Source organism: Chiloscyllium punctatum, chromosome 30 (assembly GCF_047496795.1).
Source record: "Chiloscyllium punctatum isolate Juve2018m chromosome 30, sChiPun1.3, whole genome shotgun sequence".
In the NCBI taxonomy this organism is placed as follows: Eukaryota; Metazoa; Chordata; class Chondrichthyes; order Orectolobiformes; family Hemiscylliidae; genus Chiloscyllium; species Chiloscyllium punctatum.
The window spans coordinates 68,189,979-68,198,345 of record NC_092768.1 but is presented as its reverse complement, the minus strand read 5'-3'; the positions used below and the strand labels follow the sequence as shown (position 1 = coordinate 68,198,345).

Genomic DNA, 8,367 nt, shown 5'->3' with positions numbered 1-8,367 from the left:
CCCAAATCCTGCCACCAATCACTGGACACCTTCGCTAGTGACGCGCGAGGAGCATAGCCTTCCACATCAAAAATATAGAGCTTACTTGCCGTCGCAGGTACTTTACATAAGTTCACACTGACTGCACATCTGCCATCCCTTCAATAAAATTTGCACAATAACTACTGACCTGGTTTACCCAATCTCCTTAACCAATCCTTCTCTTATGGTTCCTCAGGGCTATCATGGTGTATGTGTGCTGTGCAGTGCAGCATATTCCCCCAAAAACAAATCGGTGTTAATAGGGTTAACATGGTTACTTGCTTCCAGGGCGAGGGAATTGCTCACTGAACTCATTGCTCTCTGGCTTACTCGCCACTCATAGACATACACCAGGGGTGGTGGGTTGTATTTTACAGTTTACACTTGTGAATTCTCCCTTTGAATTACCTGCAAGCCCGTCGGAGTACTGAGCAAATACAAACCCAGTCTCACTATGAGATCCCGAGCCATCAAATGTAAAGGACAGAATTCCGCTAACAAAATTGAGAATTAGAATGGATACACATTACTGATTTCACACAATATGGGTGCGGTAAAACTCTCTCATATCACGACGCCTGATGCCTCCATTGAGTTCAGGAACATTCCACTCATCTTTATTGGCGTCAAATCTCTGAACTGTCTTGATTTGAGGAGTGAATATGCTTGCAATGTATCTACCAAAAAGGTAACTGGTGTACCTTCCACATATAACATAGAGGTAGGCATCGACATATATGCATCATTGTTATATTGAACATATTGTCCACACTTCGCAATCTCAATGTTCAATATAGAGTTGGGATACATCTCAGTGCCCGTTAGGTTAGTAGAATAGATTAGCATAAGGGATTCTTCGTTGCCAAGTATAAAGGAAAGAGGTTAGCCTGTACCTTGTGGCCTGCCCACCTCAACCTCAGTCGTCCCCTGTCAGTCACCATGCTGTCCAGCCTCCAGGATCAATTGAGGCTGTCTGTGCGGGCACTGTCTTGACCAGTGGTCCATTGCTCCACAAAAAAAAAAGCACCAGCCAGATCTATCTCTGCAAGCGCACTTTCGCGATCCCTTCCTCTTTTGCGAACTCCACCTGTGCCTCTCTCTTTTCCCGCAGCCCCTCCCTCCAATGGCTGAACGACCATTTGCATCATAATAAGCTGAGGTTCATGTGATTGCTGTTCCATCTTTAATTTCCGGTTGTGGTTCTCTTGAGCCAGTAGTTTTTCAGCATGTATCACGTATTGTTATATCTAATTCAACTTTCCCGTGTCCCAGGTAATACACGTATATTATTACCTATTTTGTTGTTTCGTACTTCATTCCATTAATGAAGCTGCTCCTCAGGTGTGCCTCATACGATGTGATCTCTGCCGTCGTTATGTCCTTGGGTAGTATCAGTCCACAATAGACGTTATCGACTTTCGTGAGGCGCTAAAGGTACTGGGACATTGTCTCGACTTCTTTAGGGATTCATGCTTCAATTGATTGTGGGTACGATATGCTATTGGTGATTCAGCAGACCCTGAGGCAGCGACCGTTGACTTGGAATCTTCGTGAAGTGGATCTCGTAAGGGGTCTGTAGCTCTTCGAGGGCACCCATTAAGGTCAGGATCTGATCCAGTCTTAAGACACTGTCCAGCTTCATTCGGTTGTTTTCCGTGTGTCTGTGCATGTGCGCTGGTGTTTGTACGTGTACTTGATCTATCTTTATTTCGAGATTTTCTTTCTCTGAGATCAGGCTCAGCTTTTAACATTTGATAAGCACTCCAATTCACAGGTTCTATTTTACCCTTCCATTTCTACTTCTCTCTCTCCTCCAACGGTGACCTCAGCATTTGCAACTGAATATTACTAAAACTTCCTTCCTCCAGATAAACACATTCCTTGATTTACATTTTTAACTGTTTTTCAGAAACTGGGCCATAATTATTCAGCATATATTCTATTTTTTCTTGACCATTCCGAGTTGTCTGTCGACCCTCTTTTTGTTTGCGCTTGCTGGAGCCGATTTTCATGGATATTGGAAAAGTGTTCAACTCTCTCTGTCTGTCTCTCCGTCTGTCTATCTGTCTATCTCTCTCTCTCTCTCTCTCTCTCTCTCACGATACCATAATCTTCTCTTGGCCAATATAACTTGCTTTTACCTCCGGAGGTCCCGTCTCATTGGGCGCGACCGCCTCATTGCCTTGGTTTTCAAAAACCAAGAACCCACGTAACCGGTACAGCTTTGGTGACTCCAACGCTGCCCATGGTGGCTCCAAGTCTAAACCACCGTTAATGTTGCTGTCTCTTAAACTCTCTACAGTTGAGTATTACTCGAATACCGCACGTGAGTTCACTGGTCCCTCTTCCTGGTTCGTCTATTCTCTTCAAACGAGTCGCTATGTCGGATTTCGCCACAACTCTTACCCTGACCCTATTCGATTCGGAACGCGACTCTAGGGCGATCCACTTATCCCCAGTCTTCTCACTCAAAGGGGCCAATTCAGCGCTCGAAACAAAGTGAAAGACCTTCACGGCAGTGGCGCGTACACCTCCTGGGAATCTTCAAAATCTTACCCAGTTGCCGGGTCCCAGGCGAGCCCCCGAGTTTACTGACGTGGAATTTCAATCGACCCGACGCAAATGCTACCAAGAGGAAAGAAAAAGTTTATTTTTGAAATTTGCAGAATGGACCCGACACATTTGCAAGACGCCTCATAAAATGGACGCTTGACGGTTTTCACATATTCCCTTTATACTATATATCATCTTGCCTCATCACACCTCAAGCCAGGAACCTGGATCAGTCGAGTTCCTTTCCACACATGGAGTTGCTTTTTCTAATTCATTGACTGCTGATATAATAGAATATTGACCTTGAGAATCAGCTGAAAATTAGGTTGAACTTTACATTTTTTCTGTCTTTTTGCAAAGTTAGGTCCATACTTCTTTGTTTCAACCATGCTTTCACAGATTTCACCAAAACTGATAATTTTCCATTACAAGGGATCAGGCTGACAGTGACTCAATAAGTGTGATGGAGTGAGGATGATAGTGATACAATGAGGGTGAGGTGTCAGCGTGGTAGTGATGCAGACTGTGTGAGTGGATCAGGCCGATAGTTACGCAGCGCGGGGGGTCAGAGTTATAGTGATGCAGTAAGTCTGAGGGATCAGATCAATAGTGACGCAGAAAGTGTGAGGTGGTCAGGGTGATAGTGAAGCACTTCATGTGAGGGGTCACTGTGACAGTGACGCAGTAAGAGTGAGTGGTCAGGCTGATAGTGACGCAGTAATTGGAAGGAGATCAGGCTGGTAGTGATGCAGTAAGTGTTACTGTGTCAGGCTCATCCTGACGCATAAAGTGGGAGGGGACAGGGTGATAGTGACGTAGTAAGTGTGATGGGGTCGGGCAGAGACTGACGCAGTGTGTGTGACACAGTCAGGGTGATCGTGAGGGAGGAAGTGTGTGCGTTCAGACTGGTAGTGACACAGTAAGTTGAGGGTGTCAGGCTGATAGTGGCCAATAAAAGTGAGGTGTTAGGGGAATAGTGACGCAGTAAGTGTGAGGTGTCAGGCTGTTAGTGATGCGGTAAGTGTGAGGGGTCGGTCTGATGGTGAAGCAGTAAGTTTGAGCGGGTCAGGCTGATAGAGACGCAGCAAGTGTGGTGGGGTCAGGCTGATAATGTCACAGTATGTGTGAGGGGTCAGGCTGATACTGATGAAGTAAGTGTCGGTGAGTCAGAGTGATCCTAATGCAGGAAGTGAGAGGAGACAAGGTGATAGTGACGCAGTGAGTGTGAGGGGGTCAGCGTGATGGTGACAGAGTAAGTGTGAGTGTTCAGGCTGATATTGATGCAGTATGTTCAAGGCGTCAGGCTAATACTGGCCAGTAAGTGTTAACTGACAGGGTGATAGTGATGCAGAAACTGTGACGAGTCAGACTGACAGACATGGTGAAATTGTGAGGCCTCAGGCTGAAAGTGATGCGGGAAGTGTGCGAGTGTCAGGCTGATAGTGACGCAGTAAGTGTGTTGGGAGCAGAGTGATAGGAACGCAATAAGTGTGAGCGGCTTTGGATGATAGTGACAGGTCAGTATGAGGGGGAGGATGGTAGTGATCCAGTGAGTGTGAGGTGTCAGGATGACAGTGAAGCAGACTGTGTGAATGTGTCATTGTGATAGTGACATGGCAAGTGTGATGGGGTCAGGGTGACAGTGACGCAGTTGCTTTCAGGGAGTCAGGTTGTAGTGATGCAGTAATTGTGAGAGGTCAGGGTGATAGTGACGCAGTGAGTGTGAGATGTCAGTGTGATAGTGACGCAGAACATTTGAGGGGCTAGGCTTATGGTGACGCAGTATGGGCAAGGGGTCAGGGTGACGTTGATGAAGATGCACTCACAGGGCCAGGTTGTAATAAAGCTGTAAGTGTGAGTGTCTCAGGCTAATAGTGATGAAGTAAATGCGAGGGCGTAAGGCGGTTAGGGATGTAGTAAGTGTGCAGGGGTAGTGCTAGAAGTGACGCAGTAAATGTGAGTATTGAAGCTGATAGTGATACATTAAGTTCGAGGGATCAGGCTGATCTTGACGCAGTAAATGTGACGTTGTCAGGATGAGAGTTAAGCTGTAAGTGTATGGCGGCACAATGATCTTGACGCAGTAAGAGTGGGGAGTCAGGGTGACAGTGACGCAGTAAGCATGAGTGGGTAAGCCTGATCGTGATGCAGTATATGTGAGGGAGTCAGCCTTGTGGTGGCGCAGTAGGTGTGAAATGGCCAGGCTGATATTGATGCAGTTAGTGTGTTGGGGTCAAAATGATAGTGACACAATAGGTGTAAGCGGCTCAGGATGATAGTGACACAGTGGATGTGAGATACCAGAGTGACAGTGATGCAGTAAGTGTAAGGGGTCAGGATGACAGTGACACTAAGTGTACGGCCCTCAGTGTGATATTGCCACAGCAAGTGTGGGGTGTTAGGGTGTAAATGACGTCGTAAGTGAGAGAGGGGCCTTGCGATAGTGAAGCAGTAAGTGTGAGGGAGTCAGGCTGATAATGACACAGTCAATGTGACGGGGCAGTGTTTTAGTGACAAGATAAGTGTGAGGCGTCCGTCTGATACTGACACAATAAATGTGATGGAGTCAGGCTGATAGTGACACAGTAAGTGTGAGGGGTCAGCCTGATAGTGACGCAATAAGTGTAAGGATTCAGGGTGATAGTAACATGGGAAGTGTGAGGGCGTGACTGAAAGTGACGCAATAAGTGTGTGGCGGTGAGGCTGATGGGGACGCAATAAAAATAAGGCCGGCAAGGTGAAAATGGCAAAGACTGTGTGAGTGGGTCAGGGTGATAGCGACGCAGTAAATGTGAGGAGGTCAGGGTGCGAGTGACACAGTAAGTCTGAGGGGTCAGACTGATAATGACGCAGTAAGTATGAAGCGGTCTGGCTGAGAGTGACACAGTCAGTGTGAGGGGGAGAGTTTTAGTCATATAGTAAGTGCGAGGCATCAGTTTGAAACTGATACAAAAAGTGTGAGTGTGTCAGGATGATATTGACGCAGTACGTCTGAGGGGTCAGGCTGATAGTGACGGAATCAGTGTGATGGGGCAGAGTTTTAGTAACATGGTAAGCGTGAGGCGTCAGTCTGATACTGACACAAAAAGTGTGATGGAATCAGGCTGATAGTGACGCAGTAGGTTTTAGGACTGAGGGTGATATTAACATAGGAAGTGCGAGGGCGTCACTGATAGTGACGCAATATGTGTGTGGTTGTCAGGCTGATAGTCACGCAGTAAAAATGAGGATGTCAAGGTGAAACTGGTGCAGTAAGTGTGAGGATGGCAGATGGACAGTGATGCAGTAAGTGTGAGGGGTTCACGCTGATATTGAGACATGCAAGTGTGAGGGGCCAGGTTGATAGTGACGCTGTGTGCCAGCGGGTCTGGCTGATAACGACGCAGAAAATGTGAGTGTCTCAGTGTGACAGTCATGCATTACGTGTGTGAGGGTCAGGGTGATAATGATAGAGAAAGTGTGAGCGGGTCAGGATGATAGTGCTGCTGTAATTGTGAGCTTGATCGGCGTGATAGTGAGGGGCTCAGGCTAATAGCGACACAGCAATTGTGAGGGGGTCAGGGTGGTAGGACGCAAAACGTGTGAGCGGGTCAGGCTAATAGTGATGCATTACGTGTGATGTTTCAGGCTGATAGTGACGCAGTAAAGGTGAGAGTGTTGGTGTGCTAGTGATGCAGTAAGTGTGAGCCGCTCAGGATGATAGTGACACAGTAAGTGTAAGGAGTCAGGATAATAGTAACATAGGAAGTGTAAGGACGTGACTGATCGTGACAAAGTAAGTGTTTGGCAGTCAGGCTGATAGTGACACAGTCAAAATGAGGGTCCCGAAGTGAAAGTGGCACAGTAAATGTGAGGGTGCCAGATGGATAGTGATGCAGTAAGTTTGAGGGGTTCACGCTGAAATTAAGGTGGTAAGTGTGAGGGGTCAGGTCCATAGTGATGCAGTTATTGTCGGTGGGTCAGGCTGATAGTGATGCATTCAAAGACCAAATATCCAAGGCTCACAGTAGTGGTGAATAGCGAGACTTGTCAAGGTTAAGATAAAAAATAATAGTTCTCATCCTGGTCATAAATCACAATGCTTCCTTTTAAAATTGTCCACTCCTGCTTCGAGATACACCAATGAGGGAACAAGATTTAATTGCACCACCCTGTTTATCTATTCAAATATTTTGCAACTCTCAATGAGATTACCTCTCTTTTGTTGAAACTGTTAAAAAAAGACCGGATTTGCCCAATTTCAATTCACAGGACTAACGTTCATCCATGATATCAAGGCTAATCACCATTCGTGGTATTCCTCATATGGCATTAGTATCTTTCCTAAATTGAGGATTATAATTCCTCATACTGTAGTCCACGTGCGGTCGAACTGAGCCACAATACATTGGAAATAATGCTTCGTTCTCGTGCCCTGAAATCCTTCTGCAGCTTTCACAACAGACTTCTACAACTGCCACTAGACTTCAATGACTTATTAAAAATTTCTCCAAGATGCAATTCTAAAAATCTGTACATCAGACTTTCTTCTTCAAATCTTCGACAAATAATCTCCACACATTTCCCTCCTGACAAGTATGATAAAGTCAAATCGTTGCTATTTATCAAATCATGAGGGACATGGATAGGTTGACTCGTGTTTTCCTGCTGGTGAGGAAGTCAAAACTTAGAAAACATCGGTTTTAAATTAGTGGGTAAGGATTTAAAAGGGACGTCAGGGGCAACATTTTCAGTCGTGTTCAGAATGAGCTGACAGAGAAATTGTTGGAGACTGGTACAACTGTAACATTTAATGGCATCTGGATGGATATATGAGTAACAAGGTTCAGAGGGATGTAGGCCAAAAGTTGGCAAATGGGACCTACTAATTTAGGATAACTGTCCTCAATGGTCAAGTTGGAAAGAAGGGCCACTTTCCGTGTTGTATTGTTCAAGGACTTGTTGACTCTAGAACAACCGCAAAAACTTTGCAAATAATTCCGTCAAGACGATTTCAAGTTGCAAATGTTCGGTCAATCTTCCTCTCTTGTGCTCACAAGTTCATTACCTGATGTCAGAACTTACGGATTAGTTGCTAGATCCATTCCTGTAAATTGGTTCTGCATTCTTTCTAATTCCGATTTTTTTTAACGAATCTAGCTAGTGTTTATGGACTTAGAATCAACATTTCTAATACCATATTTCGATGAATATTAAAACACAACTTTAGTACCAGATGATGAGCAATTGAGTCAAAATCGATCCGACACAGTGAGACAATGATCCTCTCTTCGTGTGGTGTACATCCGTGACTCTATAATTCAACGAAGAATCCTTCCCACAACTTCAGCTGTGTCAGGATCTAGTTTGCAGTGAAAGCCTGTCAATCTGCTAAGGTAACGTTCGTCTGGGTCTCTGCAAAGGATTTGGCGAAATCTTTGGGTCTTGACAATTTGTTCTTCAAACAAAGTACATATTTCATGAATTAAGTTCTTTTACTATGAAAATTAGCGGCTTTTCTGCAGCTGTGATGGCTGAGAGGTTAAGGCGTTGGATTTGAAAGCCAATGGGGTCTCCCTGCACAGGTTCGAATCCTGCTCACAGCGTTGAATCTTTTAAAAGTCATTAATTCCTTTGCAGAATTTGGATTTCGCGGAGCTTGAGCTTTGCATTCAATCGAAAGTAAATTTTCAACTGTGAAGAATCCGAAGTAATTTCAAGATGTCTAATTGAATAAATTATATGTCGAGACACAAAAAGTAATCAACTTCCAACACGAATCAGTTTCAAAACATTTATCAAACTATCGTGAAA

General features: G+C 45.0%; 1 non-coding gene across 1 annotated transcript; it reads left to right on the top strand.

Annotated features, from left to right (window-relative positions):
- Window positions 1-8,077: 8,077 nt before the first annotated feature.
- Window positions 8,078-8,159, top strand: trnas-uga (transfer RNA serine (anticodon UGA)). Its single transcript has one exon. It is a non-coding gene; the product is annotated as a tRNA-Ser (tRNA).
- Window positions 8,160-8,367: the final 208 nt, after the last annotated feature.